Source organism: Pseudophryne corroboree, chromosome 3 (assembly GCF_028390025.1).
Source record: "Pseudophryne corroboree isolate aPseCor3 chromosome 3, aPseCor3.hap2, whole genome shotgun sequence".
NCBI classification, from domain to species: Eukaryota; Metazoa; Chordata; class Amphibia; order Anura; family Myobatrachidae; genus Pseudophryne; species Pseudophryne corroboree.
The window spans coordinates 510,989,142-511,011,695 of NC_086446.1; the positions used below are offsets into that span (position 1 = coordinate 510,989,142).

The following is a 22,554-nucleotide window of genomic DNA, read 5'->3' on the forward strand; positions in this document are numbered from 1 at the left end:
AAATCCAACATCCTTCTTAACAACTCAAATCACTTCAGCTTCTGTACCTCCGCCTGGAAAGACATTTGTCGCACCAAATCTCCGGAAACGGCTATTAACTTGGGCTCATGCGTCATCTTTTATGGGTCATCCTGGGGTCCTCAGGACTCTTGAATTCATTCAATGGTCCTATTGGTGGCCGTGTCTTAGAACTACCGTTAAGGAGTTTATAGCCGCTTGCCCTAAATGCACCCAACACAAAAATCCCAAGGGTTCGCCACCGGATTTACTACATCCATTATCCATTCCAGAGAGACCGTGGACCCATATCTCGATGGATTTCATAACTGATTTACCTCCATCGAAGGAAAGAAATACCATCTGGGTGGTGGTAGATCGATTTTCAAAGATAGCGCATTTCATTCCTCTAAAGGGACTGCCTACGGCTCCAGTGCTTGCCAAATTGTTCATCTCCGAGATCTTCAGACTACATGGTCTTCCTTTAGAAATGGTGTCAGATCGAGCACATTGCTCCTCACTAGGCATCAAATTGAATCATTCTTCAGCATATCATCTTCAGTCGGATGGACAAACAAAACGGGTAAATCAAGATCTCAAAACCTTTCTTTTATTATATATTTCCTCTTCACAAGATGATTGGTTGGACTTTCTTCCGGTAGCAGAATTTGCCCATAATAATCTCTTCCACTCATCTTCTAAGTCCACACCGTTATATGTTAATTTTGCTTTCCACCTGCGAGTACCAGAATTTCAACCTTTTCTAGCACAAGAAGTACCAACAGCAGACTTACTTCTCAAGCAACTTTCTAAGATTTGGACACAAGTACGCAAGTCTTTAGTTAAAACGTCCATACGTTATAAATCCTTTGCAGATAGAAGGCGAAAGGCAGGGACCAGTTACAAGGTGGGGGACCAAGTCTGGATATCTTCTCGCAACCTCAAGTTTAAAGTACCTTCCATGAAGTTTGCTCCCAGGTATATTGGTCCTTTTCCTATAGAGAAAGTGCTTAATCCTGTGGCTTATAAAATCAAACTGCCGTCTTCCTTTAAGATACCTAATGCCTTCCACATATCACTTTTGAAGTCTTTAATCCTCAACAAATTTTCGTGCAGCCTTGCCAAAACCTCCTAAAATCCGCAATTTGCAAGAAGACAAATTTGAGTTTAAGAAATTCTAGACTCTCATCGTCGTTATGGGCTTCTTCAATATCTTCTCGACTGGAAAGGGTATGGACCAGAAGAGAGGTCTTGGGTTTTCACTGAGGATATCCATGGTCCGAAGTTGATACAAAATTTCCACTCCAAAAATCCTAACAAAGTTCGAAGATGTTTGGAGTCCACCCTCAAAGGAGGGGGTACTGTCATGCAGCGAGCTCTTACCGCCGTGGGTCCCGGGATTCAGTCTCTTCCGGTGCGGTGGCCTGTGGTGCTCGGTGGCCGCATGGGGATGCGACGCGGTCAGCGGCTGGAGTGACGGCTTCCTGGAGCCAGGGTGGAGGACCTAGTGTCCGCAGCTTCCTGGTATGTCTGCAATGCAGGGAGCGGCCATGTTGGAGTCCAGGAGCAGCACCAATGAGCAAGATGGGTGAGTACAGCCAATCCTGTGTCCCTGCTGCCTATAAATAGGCTGGGACTGTTGCATTCTGTGCCAGTGCCTTGTTGCAGTTTCTCAGTACCCAAGCTCTGTGCTCCCGCAGATAAGTCTGTGCGTCTCTTGGTATTGGTCCCACCTTACTCTCCGAGTTCTCAGCCAGCTCTCACTGCATTACGCTCGCCAGCTCCCCAGTGCGTGATGACCGTTAACTGCTCCCTCTCCGGTGTCCGCATATTCTGCAGGATTCCTGTGGCGGTTCGCCAGCTGCAGCCTGTACCTTTCATTCACGTCTTTGCATCATCCAGCAAACAATCTTCCCAGTTCTTCATTCACGTCTTCGCATCATCCAGCAAACAGTCACCACAGTTCTTCATTCACGTCTTCACGTCATCCAGCAAACAGTCTTCACAGCTCTTCTGCCACATCTTTGTACCATCTAAAGCTTATTCCTCACAATACTGTTTTGGCCTCGTATCACTCAGTGGACATTCTCTAGTTTTCCAACCCAGAACTAGTCAGTCCCAGTATTCTTACAGTCTAATTCTGCTCTGTTACCGTTAATAAATATATGAAAAGGAACTACCTTCATCCTCCTTGTTTCCTGCATTCTGGAGCTCTTGCTCCTTCAGTTGGTTTGAGTCCAATGGATTCACAAAAACAGCTTGGCGTGACACTTCAATGCCCTTCCTGGGGTACATAATTTCCGGTTCCGATCTTCAAATGGATCCAGCCAAGTTGGAAACCACAGAGAACTGGTCTCTTCCCACTACACTCAAGTCAATTCAGCGTTTCATTGGCTTCGCCAACTATTATAAAAGATTTATCAAAGGATTCTCCACATTGATAGCTCCCATTACTTGCCTCACTTGGAAAGGGCCGAGTCCTTCCCAGTGGTCTGAAGAAGCACTGTCTGCCTTTCGAATAATTAAACAAGCTTTTGTTTCAGCTCCTGTGTTACAGCAGCCAGATATCAACAGGGATTTTGTTTTAGAGGTGGACGCCTCGACGGTTGGTGTTGGCACAGTCTTGTCCCAAGCGGGCGCCAATGGTAAGACTCACCCTTGTGGGTTCTTCTCCCGTAGATTCTCACCCGCCGAGATGAACAATTCCATCGGAGACCAGGAGCTGCTAGCAAATAAACTGGTCCTCGAAGAATGGAGGTATCTGTTAGAGGGCGCCAAGTTTTCCATCACCATCTATACCGACCACAAAAACCTCCTTTACCTGAAGGCAGCACAGTGTCTGAATCCTCGACAAGCAAGGTGGGCCTTATTCCTTTCCCGTTTTAATTTCAAGTTGCAGTTTCGTCCTGGCTCTCAGTATGTCAAAGCGGATGCCTTATCATGCTCCATGAGTGCTAATGAAGAATCTTCAGAACAAGTTTCTCGACCAGTTCTCAATCCTCTGGTTTTTGCTTCCACTGATGTGTCTCCAGCTCCGCCTCCTGGCAAGATGTTCGTTTCACCTGAGCTTCGTCCAAATCTTCTGTCTTGGGCTCACACTTACAACAAAACACAGGGCGATCAGGCACAGGTCACATCAGGTATAATAATATTGATGAAAGGAACCAAAATTGGACAATAAATTACCCTAATAAGGGGGTAGGAGAGGAATATAAACAATTTTCTCCTATTGTGTGCTGTCCTAGTTGGTGGTGCGCCCAGAGCCAGAAAGTACACAGACTAGCAATGGGAGAGAAAGAAGGCTCTTGTGTGGGCGCACTCTTGTACTAAAGAAAATAGATTTTCAGTAATGTATAGTAGAAAATATTAAAACATAACTTTTATTAATAATAATAAACCATAGTTGCCCATCCAAAAGATCCATAGGAAAATAAAGAATTTTGAAAATTGTTAAAATGTTCTGGTCTCTTTAGTTCAAAGAATATTTGGAAAGGTTGTAGACACTGAGTTGTCATACCCCCATTTCCCCTGACCAGTACAGAATTTCTGTATTAATGGAACCGAGGGGTAGTAAGACAAGATATTATAGGAATATCCAATTATGATCACTCAGTTTGAGCTAAATAATGATCAATGGTCACCAAATAATTATTACACACCTGAATTATGGACAAATACCGTATTTGCGGACAAAAATTGAGGCACTGAACTGCAAATAAACATGGGATAACTAGATAGGATAGTAAAGAGTGCTTGATAGAATTAGTGGTGATACTGCTATTGGTGTCCCTTCTCACATAGAGAGGGAAATTAATTCCTGCTCTACAACACCAGGTATTCCCAGGTAGTCTCCTCTCCTGGTACTAACCCAGCCCAACGTTGTTTAGCTTCCAAGATCAGTCGAAATCGGGCGCTGGCAGCGTGGTATGGTAGTGGAGGATTATGTGATCTGTACACCAATGAGAGTGCACCTATATAGGAAATTATGAAAGTAAGGAATAATGAGACAAAAATAGGAAAGAAGAGGTGAATAAGTAAAGTAGGTGAAAATATGTGGATCTGCTTTCCACGTTAGGCATGGTTCTACAGTACTCCCAAAAGAAGCACTGTGCTCCGTGGATCATGGATGAGAGTCCACGAAAACCTGTAGCATCTCTGTGTAGCATCTGTAGCATCTCTGTGACTTTCTCATACCATCAGAAATCACAGCTAGGCTGTTCTACTTTTGGCAACTACTCTGCCACACAGGTTTTCGTGGACTCTCATCCATGATCCACGGAGCACAGTGCTACTTTTGGGAGTACTGTAGAACCGTGCCTAACGTGGAAAGCAGATCCACATATTTTACCTACTTTACTTATTCACCTCTTCTTTCCTATTTTTGTCTCCTTATTCCTTACTTTCATAATTTCCTATATAGGTGCACTCTCATTGTGTTAGGCGCCGGGGTCCGCTCGTCGGTGCGGCCCAGCGCCTAGCAACCAGGGACGCCGTGCGCGTACAGCCGCCGGCTCCCTGGCAACGCTAGACGCCGGGCGCACGGAGCCGCTCTGACCCTAGCAATGGGGACGCCACGTTCGGGCCGCGTTCCCCGTTGCTGGGTCTGTTCTAATTGTATCATGATGTGCTGATTGTATCATGGTGTGCTGGCCGTGCAGCATGCAAGCTGCACGGCATTAATTGTGATGACCCAGTCTGGCTCCTGATTGGGGAGCTCACACTTATAAGCACCCTTTGGACTTCTCACAGACGCCGGTGATAGCTTCCTGTTTGCCTTTGTCAGTTGCAGAGAGTTTCCAGTCCTGCTCTATCCGGTTGTTCCTGTCCTCAGTGGTCCTGTACTCGGATATTTGTCATCTATTCCTGGAGTCTGACCGAGCACCTTTAACATCCTGTGGTGTTCGTGAGTCGCGGCGCAGCCGTGTGTTGCGGCTTGTCCGCTTACTGTTTATTATTTAGTTTATTTGTGTTCTGGAGCTTTTGCGGAGGATTCCGCTCCCACAGATCCACTCTGGTATCCAGCGGTGCTGGATAGGAGTAACGGATCAGTGAATCTTTGGTTGTCCTTTTCCCTGGCGGCTAGTCCGCACATACCTTGGTTTAAGTTAGTTAGCTTGTAACCCCTGGCCTGGTTGCTTAGTCAGAGGGCCCCTTGTTATCACCCTGTCTCGGATTTCCCTTTGTCTCCCATTAAGACCTGAGGGGGCATCGGGGTTGGGCAGACATAATCCGCCCTTCGAACGCGGCTGCCATGGGCTCAAGCAACCATAGTCTCGCAGGGGATTTCTGATAACACGGGCGAGACAACGGAGTTAGGGCGCCAGGGGTTACTAGGCTCTCCTGCTCCCACAACCAGCAAATCTTCCCAGTACTCAGACCTCTGCCATTAGATCTCCTCTGGTCTGGAGTACGGGAATCATAACATTATCACCGGCCAGACAAAAAAAAAATTAAAATTAACAGGAGTTGATTTTTTTTTACTTATTCAGTTGGGAGATTTTTGTCGGCCTCATGAATCCCACCGGTGTTGGGCCAAATCCTGGCCAGCTTCTAGTTAGTCAGATTCAAGAACTTACTCAGATGGTTCAGGATCTGTCCCTCCGGGTGAGGTCACAGGAAGATCTGTTACGGACTTCCCCGAGGGTCATTCCTGAACCAAAGATGCATCTGCCTGACCGATTTTCTGGGGATAGAAAACAGTTTTTTAATTTTAAAGAGTCTTGTAAACTTTATTTTCGTTTAAGACCAGTCTCCTCAGGTACGGAGGCTCAGCGGGTTGGAATTATTATTTCTCTGCTTCAGGGGGATCCTCAGACCTGGGCTTTTGGTTTAAAGACAGACGATCCAGCCTTATTGTCTGTAGACGCCTTTTTAAAATCGTTAGGGCTACTGTATGACGACCCTGATAGAGAGGCGTCCGCTGAGAGTCAGTTGCGTGCTCTCAGACAGGGTAGGAATCCCGCAGAGATTTATTGTACGGAGTTTCGCCGTTGGTCGAACGACTGTGGATGGAATGACCCAGCCCTGCGCAGTCAGTTTCGCCTCGGCTTATCTGAATCTATTAAAGACAGTCTCCTTCAGTATCCCGCTCCTGAGACTCTCGATAAACTCATGGAGCTCTCTATTAAGATAGATCGTCGGCTCAGAGAGCGGAGGGCTGAAAAAGGAGCGTCTGTCGGGTCTACTCCTTGTGTTTTTTCCATCCCTGTGGACATGGAGGAGCCTATGCAGATAGGTCTCTCCAAATTGTCTCCTGAAGAAAGAACCAGGAGGCAAAATTCTGGTCTTTGTTTATACTGTGGAGGTAAGGGACATTTTGCCCGTAGTTGTCCGAACAAGTCGGGAAACTTCCCGACCAAGTGAGTTGTGAGGGGGTTCACTTTGGTCTGCAGCTTATCTCCTCAAATAATTCACTGTTAGTTCCTGCTAAAGTTTCCTTTGGCAGCCTCTGTTCCTCGGTCTCTGCTTTTGTGGACAGTGGAGCTGCAGGGAACTTTATGGATTTAACATGGGCCAAGGCCTTAGGCATGGTTTAGATGGGAGTCCCTTGTCCAATGGGGTTATTTCTCTCTGTACACCTCCTGTTTTACTTTCGGTAGGAGCTCTACATTCTGAAAAGATTGAGTTTTTCCTTACCCATTGTCCAGCAGTTCCTGTGGTTCTGGGTCACCCTTGGCTGGCCTTTCATAATCCCATCATTGATTGGCAGTCGGGGGAGATCTTACAATGGGGTACCATCTGTAATAAAGAATGTATTACGCTTCCTATCCGAGTAGCTGCCGCCGTTCCCGCACCCATTCCTGTGGAATACCAGGATTTTGTTGATGTATTTTCCAAGGGCAATGCGGATATTCTGCCTCCCCATAGGCCTTATGATTGTGCCATTGAGCTAATTCCTGGTGCCACGTTGCCTAAAGGAAGGTTATATGCATTGTCTGGTCCTGAAACTGTGGCCATGAATGAGTATGTGAAAGAAAGCCTTGGGAAAGGATTTATCAGGCCATCCAAATCCCCTTTAAGTGCAGGTTTCTTCTTCGTAGAGAAGAAGGATGGTTCTCTCAGACCCTGCATTGATTTTAGAGCTTTGAATAAAATCTCAGTAAAGAATACTTACCCTCTGCCGCTGATCTCTGTCCTCTTTGATCAGCTACGTTCGGCTGTGATTTTTTCTAAGATTGACCTGAGAGGAGCATATAACCTCATCAGAATCAAGTCAGGGATGAGTGGAAAACGGCATTCAGTACTCAGTCAGGCCACTATGAGTATCTGGTCATGCCATTTGGCCTGTCTAACGCTCCGGCAGTCTTCCAGGATCTCATTAACGATGTGCTCCGTGAATTTCTTGGAAGGTTCGTTGTAGTCTACTTAGACGATATTTTGATATATTCTGATTCTGTAGAACAACATGTTACCCAGGTGCGTCAAGTTCTAAAAAAATTACGTGAAAATCACCTGTATGCCAAGCTGGAGAAGTGTGAATTTCATGTTACGGAGGTATCCTTTTTAGGGTACATTATTTCCCCTCGGGGATTCTGTATGGAACCAAAGAAGCTCCAAGCCATCCTTAGTTGGGCGCAACCCACCAACTTAAAAGCAATTCAGCGCTTTTTAGGGTTTGCGAACTACTATAGAAGATTTATTCACTCTTTCTCTGACCTAGTTGCTCCCATTGTGGCACTAACTAAGAAGGGAGCAGATCCTACCAATTGGTCACGTGAAGCTGAGTTATCTTTTCAGGCCTTGAAACAAGCCTTTGTCTCAGCCCCTGTCCTCAGACATCCCAACCCAGAATTGCCTTTCATTGTTGAGGTTGATGCCTCGGAGGTTGGAGTGGGGGCTATCCTATCTCAGAAGGATCCGGATTCCCTTGAATTACATCCTTGTGCCTTTATGTCCAGGAAATTCTCATCTGCAGAATCCAACTACGATGTTGGTAACCGGGAATTGCTGGCTATTAAATGGGCTTTCGAGGAGTGGAGACATTGGCTTGAAGGAGCGACTCATACTATTTCAGTTTTGACTGATCACAAAAATCTTCAATACATTGAATCAGCTAAGCGACTGAATGCCCGGCAGGCTCGTTGGGCTTTATTTTTTACTCGTTTCAAATTCATTATCACCTTCAGGCCAGGTTCCAAGAATACTAAGGCAGATGCCCTGTCACGCAGTTTTCTTCCAGTTCAAGACAACAGTCCTGTTACTCCCATACTGCCGTCCTCAACCATTCGGGCAGGCCTCACACAGGATGTATTTACCCAGTTAAAGCTGCTTCAACATCAAGCTCCTGGAAATACTCCTGCTGGTCGTCTTTTTGTCCCTGAGTTTTTGAGAGCAACTGTTTTGACGGAGTTTCATGATAGCAAAGTTGCCGGGCATCCGGGAATCGCTAAGACTTTGGAATTAGTCTCCCGCTCAGTATGGTGGCCTGGTCTTTCCAAAGACATTAAAGAGTTTGTTTTTTCGTGTCAGGTCTGTGCACAGCATAAAGTTCCCCGTTCTTTACCCATCGGTCAACTTATGCCCTTGAATGTTCCTCTTAGGCCATGGTCGCATATCTCCATGGATTTTGTGGTGGACCTCCCTCTGTCAGCCGGATGCCGAGTCATATGGGTGGTAGTGGACCGTTTTAGCAAAATGGCCCATTTCATTGCTCTTCCCCGATTGCCATCTGCCCAGGGATTGGCAGTCTTGTTCCTCCGCCATGTTTTCAGACTCCATGGCTTACCCACTGATATTGTTTCTGATCGGGGTCCACAATTCATTGCACAATTTTGGAAGTCTTTTTGTGCTTCATTAAAGATGAAGTTATCTTTAACGTCCGGCTATCATCCCCAATCCAATGGGCAGACTGAGCGAGTTAATCAATCTCTAAAACAATATTTGCGTTTGTACTCGGCCAAACTCCAAAATGACTGGTCGGAGTTTCTTCCATTGGCGGAGTTTGCTTATAATAATGCCTGTCATTCTTCCACCAATGTGTCTCCATTTTTTGCAGTTTTTGGTTTTCACCCCAGAGCTAATTCATTTTTTCAACATTCCTCTGTCTCCTCACTGGCCCTGACCTCTCATCTTAAACTTATTTGGAGAAAAGTGCACCTGGCTCTCAGAAAAGCGGCATTCCGGGAAAAAAGATTTTCTGACAGGCTCCGGCGGCCGTGCACTTTTAAAGTAGGAGATAAGGTGTGGTTGTCGACTCGCAACATTAAACTTCGACAAACCTCAGCCAGATTGGGTCCTAAATTTATTGGACCATTTCACATTATCAAAAAAGTCAATCCAGTTGCTTTCCGGTTACGTTTACCAAAAACTTTACGGATCGGAAATACCTTCCATTGCTCATTGCTGAAACCATATGTTTCGTCCAGTAGATTTCCTCGTAAAATATCTCAGGGGAGATCACCTATAAATGTACAGGGTCAGCAGGAGTTCTTGGTGGAGAAGGTTCTCGATTCCAAGTTGTCCCGGGGTCGGCTTTATTTTTTGGTACATTGGAGAGGTTATGGGCCAGAGGAAAGGTCTTGGGTCCTGGATGAGGATCTTCATGCCCCGAGGCTCAAAAGGGCATTTTTTCGAGAATTTCCTCAGAAACCTGGCTTTAGGGGTTCCTTGACCCCTCCTCAAGGGGGGGGTACTGTTAGGCGCCGGGGTCCGCTCGTCGGTGCGGCCCGGCGCCTAGCAACCAGGGACGCCGTGCGCGTACAGCCGCCGGCTCCCTGGCAACGCTAGACGCCGGGCGCACGGAGCCGCTCTGACCCTAGCAACGGGGACGCCACGTTCGGGCCGCGTTCCCCGTTGCTGGGTCTGTTCTAATTGTATCATGATGTGCTGATTGTATCATGGTGTGCTGGCCGTGCAGCATGCAAGCTGCACGGCATTAATTGTGATGACCCAGTCTGGCTCCTGATTGGGGAGCTCACACTTATAAGCACCCTTTGGACTTCTCACAGACGCCGGTGATAGCTTCCTGTTTGCCTTTGTCAGTTGCAGAGAGTTTCCAGTCCTGCTCTATCCGGTTGTTCCTGTCCTCAGTGGTCCTGTACTCGGATATTTGTCATCTATTCCTGGAGTCTGACCGAGCACCTTTAACATCCTGTGGTGTTCGTGAGTCGCGGCGCAGCCGTGTGTTGCGGCTTGTCCGCTTACTGTTTATTATTTAGTTTATTTGTGTTCTGGAGCTTTTGCGGAGGATTCCGCTCCCACAGATCCACTCTGGTATCCAGCGGTGCTGGATAGGAGTAACGGATCAGTGGATCTTTGGTTGTCCTTTTCCCTGGCGGCTAGTCCGCACATACCTTGGTTTAAGTTAGTTAGCTTGTAACCCCTGGCCTGGTTGCTTAGTCAGAGGGCCCCTTGTTATCACCCTGTCTCGGATTTCCCTTTGTCTCCCATTAAGACCTGAGGGGGCATCGGGGTTGGGCAGACATAATCCACCCTTCGAACGCGGCTGCCATGGGCTCAAGCAACCATAGTCTCGCAGGGGATTTCTGATAACACGGGCGAGACAACGGAGTTAGGGCGCCAGGGGTTACTAGGCTCTCCTGCTCCCACAACCAGCAAATCTTCCCAGTACTCAGACCTCTGCCATTAGATCTCCTCTGGTCTGGAGTACGGGAATCATAACACATTGGTGTACAGATCACATAATCCTCTACTACCATACCACGCTGCCAGCGCCCGATCTCATCTGATCTTGGAAGCTAAACAAAGTTATGTTTTAATATTTTCTACTATACATTACTGAAAATCTATTTTCTTTAGTACAAGAGTGCGCCCACACAAGAGCCTTCTTTCTCTCCCATTGCTAGTTTGGGCTCACACTTCCAAGTTCACTGGTCATCCTGGAATCCTTAAAATTTATAAGTTCTTGTCTCAATCCTATTGGTGGCCGCATATGAAAGCCGATATCCAAGAATTTGTAGCTTCATGTCCCAAATGCGCCCAGCATAAAGTTCCTCATCAAGCTCCTGCTGGTCAACTGTTGCCAAATTCCATACCAAGTCGTCCCTGGTCTCATCGGTCGATGGATTTTATTTCAGATCTAAGTCCGTCCAAGGGGTATGATACCATCTGGGTAGTGGTTGACAGGTTCTCCTCTAAGATGGCTCACTTCGTTCCTCTTATTGGCTTGCACTCTGCTCCAAAACTTGCACAATTATTTTTACGTGAAATCTTTAGATTACATGGACTTCCAAATGAGAGTATTTCCGACCGTGGAGTTCAATTTGTGGCAAGATTCTGGAGGGACTTATGTTCCGCCTTGCAAGTCAAACTCAGCATACCAGCCGCAAACAAATGGGCAGACAGAGAGAGTAAACCAGGAGCTTGAGACCTTTCTAAAACTCTACATCTCTTCTTTGCAAGACGACTGGGTGGATTTGTTGTCCTGGGCCGAATTTGCTCACAGCTTCCTTTATCATTCAGCCACCGATACTACTCCTTTCTTTGCAGTTTATGGTCAACATCCCAGAGTTCCAGATTTTCAAGTTCTTCCTGTTGTTGATGTACCTGCTGCTTATTCAGCTCTTCTGCAGTTCTCTCAAATTTGGAAAAAGATTCACCTTTCTCTCAAGAAAGCATCTAACCAGTACAAAGTCTTTGCAGATCAGAAAAGGCGAGCAGTTCCAAGTTTAAAGCCAGGTGATAAAATAAGACTTTACTCACCGGTAAATCTATTTCTCGTAGTCCGTAGTGGATGCTGGGAACTCCGAAAGGACCATGGGGAATAGCGGCTCCGCAGGAGACTGGGCACAACTAAAAGAAAGCTTTTAGACTACCTGGTGTGCACTGGCTCCTCCCCCTATGACCCTCCTCCAAGCCTCAGTTAGGATACTGTGCCCGGAAGAGCTGACACAATAAGGAAGGATTTTGAATCCCGGGTAAGACTCATACCAGCCACACCGATCACACCGTACAACTCGTGATACCATATCCAGTTAACAGTATGAAACATAACTGAGCCTCTCAACAGATGGCTCATAACAATAACCCTTTAGTTAACAATAACTATATACAAGTATTGCAGACAATCCGCACTTGGGATGGGCGCCCAGCATCCACTACGGACTACGAGAAATAGATTTACCGGTGAGTAAAATCTTATTTTCTCTAACGTCCTAGTGGATGCTGGGAACTCCGAAAGGACCATGGGGATTATACCAAAGCTCCCAAACGGGCGGGAGAGTGCGGATGACTCTGCAGCACCGAATGAGAGAACTCCAGGTCCTCCTCAGCCAGGGTATCAAATTTGTAGAATTTAGCAAACGTGTTTGCCCCTGACCAAGTTGCAGCTCGGCAAAGTTGTAAAGCCGAGACCCCTCGGGTAGCCGCCCAAGATGAGCCCACTTTCCTCATGGAATGGGCTTTTACTGATTTAGGATGCGGCAATCCAGCCGCAGAATGCTCCAGCTGAATTGTGCTACAAATTCAGCGAGCAATAGTCTGCTTAGAAGCAGGAGCACCTATTTTGTTGGGTGCCTACAGAATAAAAAGCGAGTCAGTTTTCCTGACTCCAGCCGTCCTGGAAATATAAATTTTTAAGGCCCTGACTACGTCCAGTAACTTGGAATCTTCCAAGTCCCTAGTAGCCGCAGGCACTACAATAGGTTGGTTCAAGTGAAAAGCTGATACCACCTTAGGGAGAAACTGGGGACGAGTCCTCAATTCTGCCCTATCCATATGGAAAATCAGATAAGGGCTTTTACATGACAAAGTCGCCCATTCTGACACACGCCTGGCCGAAGCCAAGGCCAATAACATGACCACTTTCCACGTGAGATATTTCAAATCCACAGTTTTAAGTGGCTCAAACCAATGTGATTTTAGGAAACTCAACACCACGTTGAGATCCCAAGGTGCCACAGGAGGCACAAAAGGGGGCTGAATATGTAGCACTCCCTTTACAAATGTCTGAACTCCAGGCAGTGAAGCCAGTTCTATCTGGAAGAAAATCGACAGAGCCGAAATCTGGACCTTAATGGAACCCAAGTTTAGGCCCATAGTCACTCCTGACTGTAGGAAGTGCAGAAAACGACCCAGCTGAAATTCCTCTGTTGGGGCCTTCCTGGCCTCACACCACGCAACATATTTTCGCCAAATACGGTGATAATGGTTTGCGGTTACTTCTTTCCTGGCCTTTATCAGCGTAGGAATGACTTCCTCCGGAATGCCCTTTTCGTTTAGGATCCGGAATTCAACCGCCATGCCGTCAAACGCAGCCGCGGTAAGTCTTGGAACAGACAGGGCCCCTGCTGTAGCAGATCCTGTCTGAGCGGTAGAGGCCATGGGTCCTCTGATATCATTTCTTGAAGTTCTGGGTACCAAGCTCTTCTTGGCCCATCCGGAACCACGAGTATCGTTCTTACTCCTCGTTTTCTTATTATTCTCAGTACCTTTGGTATGAGAGGCAGAGGAGGGAATACATAAACCGACTGGTACACCCACGGTGTCACTAGAGCGTCCACAGCTATTGCCTGAGGGTCCCTTGACCTGGCGCAATATCTAGTTTTTTGTTTAGGCGGGATGCCATCATGTCCACCTGTGGCCTTTCCCAACGGTTTACCAACAGTTGGAAGACTTCTGGATGAAGTCCCCACTCTCCCGGGTGTAGGTCATGTCTGCTGAGGAAGTCTGCTTCCCAGTTGTCCACTCCCGGAATGAACACTGCTGACCGTGCTAAGACGTGATTTTCCGCCCATCGGAGAATCCTTGTGGCTTCTGCCATCGCCATCCTGCTTCTTGTGCCGCCCTGTCGGTTTACATGGGCGACTGTCGTGATGTTGTCTGATTGGATCAGTACCGGCTGGTTTTGAAGCAGAGGCCTTGCCAGACTTAGGGCATTGTAAATGGCCCTCAGTTCCAGAATATTTATGTGTAGGGACGACTCCTGACTTGACCAAAGTCCTTGGAAATTTCTTCCCTGTGTGACTGCCCCCCAGCCTCGAAGGCTGGCATCCGTGGTTACCAGGACCCAGTCCTGTATGCCGAATCTGCGGCCCTCTTGAAGATGAGCACTCTGCAGCCACCACAGTAGAGATACCCTGGTCCTTGGAGACAGGGTTATCAGCCGATGCATCTGAAGATGCGATCCCGACCACTTGTCCAAGAGGTCCCACTGAAAGGTTCTTGCATGGAACCTGCCGAATGGAATTTTGCTTCGTAAGAAGCTACCATTTTTCCCAGGACTCGTGTGCAGTGATGCACCGATACCTGTTTTGGTTTCAGGAGGTCTCTGACTAGAGTTGACAGCTCCTTGGCTTTCTCCTGCGGGAGAAACACTTTTTTCTGTTCTGTGTCCAGAACCATCCCCAGGAACAGTAGGCGTGTGGTAGGAACCAGTTGTGACTTTGGAATGTATAGAATCCATCCGTGCTGTTGTAGCACTTCCCGAGATAGTGCTACTCCGACCAACAACTGCTCTTTGGACCTCGCCTTTATAAGGAGATCGTCCAAGTACGGGATAATTAAAACTCCCTTTTTTCGAAGGAGTATCATCATTTCTGCCATTACCTTGGTAAAGACCCTCGGTGCCGTGGACAGTCCAAACGGCAGTGTTTGGAATTGGTAATGGCAATCCTGTACCACAAATCTGAGGTACTCCTGGTGAGGATGGTAAATGGGGACATGTAGGTAAGCATTCTTGATGTCCAGGGATACCATGTAATCCCCCTCCTCCAGGCTTGCAATAACCGCCCTGAGCGATTCCATCTTGAACTTGAATTTTTTTATGTATGTGTTCAAGGATTTCAATTTTAAAATGGGTCTCACCGAACCGTCCGGTTTCGGTACCACAAACAGTGTGGAATAGTAACCCCGTCCTTGTTGAAGTAGGGGCACCTTGACTATCACCTGCTGGGAATACAGCTTGTGAATTGCCTCTAGCACAGCCTCCCTGCCTGAGGGAATTGTCGGCAAGGCAGATTTGAGGAAACGGCGGGGGGGAGACGCCTCGAATTCCAGCTTGTACCCCTGAGATACTACTTGAAGGATCCAGGGATCCACCTGTGAGCGAGCCCACTGATCGCTGAAATTTTTGAGGCGGCCCCCCACCGTACCTGGCTACGCCTGTGGAGCCCCCGCGTCATGCGGTGGACTCAGAGGAAGCGGGGGAAGAATTTTGATTCTGGGAACTGGCTGACTGGTGCAGCTTTTTCCCTCTTCCCTCGTCTCTGTGCAGAAAGGAAGCGCCTTTGACCCGCTTGCTTTTCTGAAGCCGACAGGACTGTACCTGATAATACAGTGCTTTCTTAGGCTGTGAGGAAACCTGAGGTAAAAAATTTTCTTCCCAACTGTTGCTGTGGATACGAGGTTCCAGAGACCATCCCCAAACAATTCCTCACCCTTATAAGGCTCTGTGTGCCTTTTAAAGTCAGCATCACCTGTCCAGTGTCGGGTCTCTAATACCCTCCTGACAGAATGGACATTGCATTAATTCTGGATGCCAGCCGGCAAAATATCCCTCTGTGCATCCCTCATATATAAGACGACGTCTTTAATATGTTCTTATGTTCGCAAAATAGTATCCCTGTTTGACAGGGTCACAGACCACGCTGCAGCAGCACTATCTGCAGGTCTCAGTCTAGTACCTGAGTGTGTAAATACAGACTTCAGGATAGCCTCCTGCTTTTTATCAGCAGGTACCTTCAAAGTGGCCGTATCCTAAGACGGCAGTGCCACCTTTTTTGACAAACGTGTGAGCGCCTTATCCACCCTAGGGGATATCTCCCAGGGTAACTTATCCTCTGGCGGGAAAGGGTACGCCATCAGTAACTTTTTAGAAATACCAGTTTCTTATCGGGGGAACCCATGCTTTTTCACACTTCATTCACTCATTTGATGGGGGAACCAAACACTGCCTGCTTTTTCTCCCCAAACATAAAACCCTTTTTTAGTGGTACTTGGGTTAATGTCAGAAATGTGTAACACATTTTTTTATTGCCGGGATCATGTAACGGATGTTCCTAGTGGATTGTGTATATGTCTCAACCTCGTCGACACTGGAGTCAGACTCCGTGTCGACATCTGTGTCTGCCATCTGAGGGAGCGGGCGTTTTTGAGCCCCTGATGGCCTTTGAGACGCCTGGGCAGGCGCGGGCTGAGAAGCCGGCTGTCCCACAGCTGTTACGTCATCCAGCCTTTTATGTAAGGAGTTGACACTGTCGGTTTATACCTTCCACCTCTCCATCCACTCTGGTGTCGGCCCCACAGGGGGCGACATCACATTTATCGGCATCTGCTCTGCCACCACATAAGCCTCCTCATCAAACGTGTCGACACAGCCGTACCGACACACCGCACACACACAGGGAATGATCTGACTGAGGACAGGACCCCACACAGCCCTTTGGGGAGACAGAGAGAGAGTATGCCAGCACACACCAGAGCGCTATATAATTTAGGGATTAACACTATATTGAGTGAATTTTTCCCAATAGCTGCTTGTATATACAATATTGCGCCTAAATTTAGTGCCCCCCCTCTCTTTTTAACCCTTTGAGCCTGCAAACTACAGGGGAGAGCCTGGGGAGCTGTCTTCCAGCTGCACTGTGAAGAGAAAATGGCGCCAGTGTGCTGAGGGAGATAGCTCCGCCCCTTTTTCGCTGACTTTTCTCCTGCTTTTTTATGGATTCTGGCAGGGGTATTTATCACATATATAGCCTCTGGGGCTATATATTGTGATATATTTGCCAGCCAAGGTGTTTTTATTGCTGCTCAGGGCGCCCCCCCCCCAGCGCCCTGCACCCTCAGTGACCGGAGTGTGAAGTGTGTATGAGGAGCAATGGCGCACAGCTGCAGTGCTGTGCGCTACCTTGGTGAAGACTGATGTCTTCTGCCGCCGATTTTCCGGACCTCTTCTTGCTTCTGGCTCTGTAAGGGGACGGCGGCGCGGCTCCGGGAACGAACATCAAGGCCAGTTCCATGCGGTCGATCCCTCTGGAGCTAATGGTGTCCAGTAGCCTAAGAAGCCCAAGCTAGCTGCAAGCAGGTAGGTTCGCTTCTTCTCCCCTTAGTCCCTCGCTGCAGTGAGCCTGTTGCCAGCAGGTCTCACTGTAAAATAAAAAACCTAAAATAAACTTTCTTTCTAGGAGCTCAGGAGAGCCCCTAGTGTGCATCCAGCTCGGCCGGGCACAGAAATCTAACTGAGGCTTGGAGGAGGGTCATAGTGGGAGGAGCCAGTGCACGCCAGGTAGTCTAAAAGCTTTCTTTTAGTTGTGCCCAGTCTCCTGCGGAGCCGCTATTCCCCATGGTCCTTTCGGAGTTCCCAGCATCCACTAGGACGTTAGAGAAAGTCTGGTTATCCACCCGTAACTTCCAACTCAGAGTTCCTTCTAGGAAGTTTGCTCCACGGTTCATTGGTCCATTTCCTGTTGAACGTGTCATCAATCCAGTGACATACAAGCTGAAGTTACCTCCTTACCTAAAAATCCCGAACTCATTTCATATTTCTCTCTTCGGACCTTTGATTCTTAACCGTTTCCAGAAAGCTCTTCCAGCGGCTCCAAAAGTTCAAACTCATCGGGGCGTAGAGTACGAGGTTGAGAAGATCTTGGATTCCCGACATCGGTATGGTCGTCTACAGTATCTGATTGACTGGCCTGGGTATGGTCCTGAAGAGAGGAGTTGGATTAACGCCACTGATGTACATGGGAGCTTTCACTTTTTTTTTAGCAGCCGGCGCTGCTGCTGCGCATGCGCACAGCAGTAAACATGGCTCAAAGCTGTTGTGTGTGAAAGATACTGCCGGATGGCAAAAAGCTGTTTGTCTGGCTTTTTGCCATCCGGTGAAAACTGGTGTGTATGAAAGAGCCCTTAGCATACCACTAGTTATGGCCCTGCTTCCGTAGTTACTGCCAATTGCTAATAGAACGGAGCGTTTTCCGTTCTCAGGCTTTAAGTGTGATATTCCTCTATATCACATCCACTTATGTGACTGTTTTTTAACCTTCAGTAAAGTTTATTTATCCATAACGTACTTCACCATTGTGCGCCCTTTGTATTCTTATACACATATTATCTAAATTATAGAAATTAACTAAAAAGAAACTGTCAGAATTATGCTATCAAATTATGGAAAGCATAACCGGGTCCTCAGAAACAGTGTCAGGTATAACATGCATTAAAGCACCAGCAAAACAGAAAAGTGTCCCTGAAAAATGACTGTACAATGTTAGCAGCTATACAGTATTTCTTCTATTCTGGCAAGTCACCCAGTTGTAGCACATTAAGGTCCTTGGATCTTGCAGACACTGTGTCACAGCAGCCATCTCTCAGTAGTGAGTGCACTTGGCTAAGATCCAGGAGCATTGTTAGATTACCAGAAGGTCTGGCAGCTCTCCATTCCTAATTCATTGCAGGCCTCTAGCATACTTTACACTAGGTAACAAATGGCATGTTTGGGCTCTAAAGACTGCTTAACGCTTTCAGAACCATAGACTTCCACTTCATTGGGACTGCATGCAAACTTTTACATCCTTGCGGCACTCTCAGAGAATGTTGCAAATTACTGTATGATTGCTCAATAGCCTTATTAAGAGAGCAATCTCTAGGACATCACTCTACACATTGCCAACAGAAACTGAAAGAAACACGGTTCAGGACAAATGGATAGGTAAAAGGTATGTATAACATCAATGTGTGATAAACCTGCTTATAACAAACCCCAAAGTGCATCACACAAGTAATCAACAAGATAAAGAGATAGAGGTAAATAGTGCGCTTACATACATAAAATCTTTCACCACTTTTCTTGTATGGAGTATTGATCACAGGGGCTGAGTCAGACCTGATCGGTATGCACAGCAGCGATCAGGTCTGAACTGCGCATGCGCCAGTGCATGCCAGACAGCCGACAGTTGTCGTAGCCCAGTGATCGCTTGTGTCTGATTGACAGGTAGAGGCGGTCGCTGGGCAGGAGGGGGCGGGCTGGCGGTGTTTAGCCGCCGTTTAGGGGGCACAGTCCGGGCAACACAGGCGTGCCCGGATCGTTGGGGGGGGGCGCGTGACGTCACACACAGCCGTTGCGACCTGGGCAGCAACGAGTAGCTGGGAGCTACTCCTGAAGTACAAAAGCATCGCCGCTGTGCGATGCTTTTGTACTTCTGCGACAGGGCAGGGACTGACATGCGGGGCGGACTAGGCCTGTGCTGGGTGTACCCCCGCATGTCAGTGTGACTGATCGTAGATGTGCTAAATTTAGCACATCTACGATCAGGCCTGAATCACCCCCACTGTCTGTACAGTTCACAATTATAGACTTTCCACCTCAACCAGAAAATAGGTACACAGGGGCAGATGTACTATAGTGGCACTTACAGTATTATCATGCCCTATTGCGGTAAAACAGGAAACAATAATCAGTCAGAAATTTTAGTCAAATCATCATGCATAGGACACCACAAATAGGTTGAACTCGATGGACAATTGTCTTTTTTCAACCTCAGATACTATGTTACTAATAATGCCATGGGGAGGGAAAACTCCAGCCTCCGTCAATCCCTGCCAGACCCACATCGCATCAGCCTAGTGCTATGCCTTGTGTCTGTCACTCCTGGCAGACTCATGCGCGAGTCCTCCAGGGATGCCGCTGCAGGTTAGCGCACATACCGGCAGCCACAAAGGTGTGCATATTGTTCTTTACAGCTAAATGATTTTCTGTCTTTACAATAGTATGGCAATAGCGAAATCATTTAGAGCTTTGCAGATAGTGTAGAGAAAAGTGTTAGCTGCTTTCATACGTTCTTTGTATGTGTCAAATAGGGCTTGTTATAACACATTTGGCACTTACCACCTCTACTTACATCTCCCCCAAAGAGTAGTTTTGTTTTAATAAGATAAGAACATGAGAATTATTATATCCCCAGTGCAGGGCCGGTGCTAGGGTGTTCGGTGCCCCCCTACAAACTATAATTTTGTGCCCTCCCATACTTTACAAAGAGACAGCGCACATTGGGGGTCATTCCGACCCGATTGCTCACTGCAGTTTGTCGCAGCGCATCGCTCGGGTCGGAACTGCACATGCGCCGGCGCCGCAGTGCGCCGGCGCATGGCACTCATCGCTGAGACAGAGGCGGTCGCTGGGCGGGAAGGGGCTGAATGGTGGCATTAAGCCGCCGTTTAGTAGGCGTGGTCCGGCCAACGCAGGCGTGTCCGAACCGTTAGGAGGGGCGCCGTGGCTGCGTGACGTCTCACGCAGCCGCTGCGGCCATCAGCAGCGACACACAACTCCTGGCCAGCCGCAGGAGCTGCGCTAGCCGAAGGTTACTCAACAGATACAAAGGCATCGCCTCTGTGCGATGCTTTTGTATTTGTGCGGGGGGGGGGGAGGGCGGCACTGACATGCGGGGCGGACTAGCCCTGTGCTGGGCGTCCCCCTGCATGTCTGAGTTCACAATCGTAGTTGTGCTGAATTTAGCATGCTACAATCAACTCGGAATGACCCCCATAATGCTTTTACACATACTGCTCCCTATAGCAGTGACGCTTACACATGTAACGCACCCTGTAGCAGTGATGCTTGCACACGCAATTCCCCCTGTACCGGTGACGCTTACACACGCAATGCCCTCTGTACCAGTTAGGGCTGCACCTGCCATCCGTGATCTCCGGCATTCTCCGCCGCGGCTGCCGCTTCCCCGCTGAATCCACCTCCGTCAGGAGCAGGATTCAGGAGGTAAACAATGGGGAGACACGAGTAGCTGGAGCCTGTCAGTGCTGCAGTTACTCGCAGCGTGGCTCCTTTTTCAACAGATCACCTCAGCGCTGACTTTGCTCACACTGCCACCAATGGCTCGCAGCCTAGGGCAGCAGTAGAAGCTGCATATTATGAACATTAAACAAAGGTGTCTCTCTGTTTAACCCCCTCCTCTCCTGGATCAGGGTAAATGGGACTGTTTAGGGTGTAATTATAATAGTGGGGCACCACATCTCCTTTTCAAGAATCACCTTGACATTACATTACTTTACACTATTCTACACTACAATATACTACACTACACTTCACTTCAGTACTCTACACTATGCTGCACTTGCTACACTTTACTACAGTACACTACACCATAAGAGTAGGGAGGGTGATGTAAAGTGCTCTACCTGGCTGCCGTAATGTTTAAAAATGGGATTCTGCCTGCCGTAATGTGTAAAGAGGGGACTCTGCCTGCCGTAATGTGTAAAAAGGGGATTCTGCCTGCTGTAATGTGTAAAAATAGGATTTTGATAACCTACCGGTAAATCCTTTTCTCCTCGTCCGTAGAGGATGCTGGGGACGACATCAAGACCATGGGGTATAGACGGTATCCGCAGGAGACATGGGCACTCTAAAGACTTTTCATTGGGTGTGAACTGGCTCCTCCCTCTATGCCCCTCCTCCAGACCTCAGTTATAGGAACTGTGCCCAGGGAGACTGACATTTCGAGGAAAGGAATTACTTAACTAGTGGTGAGATATCTACCAACTCACACCCTCAACCATGCCGCACACGTGGCATTCAACATAACACACGCCAACAGGCATGAACTAATTGCAGCAACATGCTGAAACTAAAATAACACAACTTGTGTAACTCTAATGATTAAACTGCAGGTAAAGTACGCACTGGAACGGGCGCCCAACATCCTCTACGGACTAGGAGAAAAGGATTTACCGGTAGGTTATCAAAATCCTATTTTCTCATACGTCCTAGAGGATGCTGGGGACGACATCAAGACCATGGGGTCTATACCAAAGCTCCAATACGGGCGGGAGAGTGCGGATGACCCTGCAGCACCGATTGACCAAACTTTAGGTCCTCATCGGCCAAGGTGTCAAACTTGTAGAACTTAGCAAATGTGTTTGACCCTGACCAAGTAGCTGCTCGGCAAAGTTGTAATGCCGAGACCGCCCGGGCAGCCGCCCAGGATGAGCCCACCTTCCTAGTGGAGTGGGCCTTTACCGACGTCGGTAACGGCAATCCAGCCGTAGTATGAGCTTGCTGAATCGTATTTCTAATCCAACGCGCAATAGTCTGCTTGGAAGCAGGACACCCAATCTTGTTGTGATCATACAGGACAAACAGAGCCTCTGTTTTCCGTATACGAGCTGTTCTAGCAACATAGATTTTCAAAGCTCTAACCACATCTAGAGACTTTGAATCAGTGAATGTGTCAGTAACTACTGGCACCACAATAGGTTGGTTTATGTGAAAAGCAGAAACCACCTTTGGAAGAAAATGTTGGCGAGTTCGCAACTCTGCCCTATCTTCATGGAAAATCAGGTAAGGGCTCTTGTGAGACAAGGCCCCCAATTCAGACAGCCGCCTTGCGGATGCCAATGCCAAAAGCATCACCACTTTCCAAGTGAGAAACTTCAACTCTATCTTTTGTAGAGGCTCAAACCAATCCGATTGAAGGAACTGCAATACCACGTTAAGGTCCCATGGTGCAACTGGAGGCACGAATGGAGGCTGGATGTGCAGAACCTCTTTCACGAAGGTCTGAACCTCTGGAAGGGAGGCCAATTTTTTCTGGAAGAACACTGACAAGGCCGAAATCTGGACCTTGATTGATCCAAATCGTAGGCCCGTCTCCA

The 22,554-nt window shown here is 47.8% G+C and overlaps 1 pseudogene; it reads right to left on the bottom strand.

Moving 5' to 3' along the window:
* Window positions 1-3,816: 3,816 nt before the first annotated feature.
* LOC134896095 (5S ribosomal RNA) lies at window positions 3,817-3,935 on the bottom strand (annotated as a pseudogene).
* Between the last annotated feature and the right edge of the window lie 18,619 nt (window positions 3,936-22,554).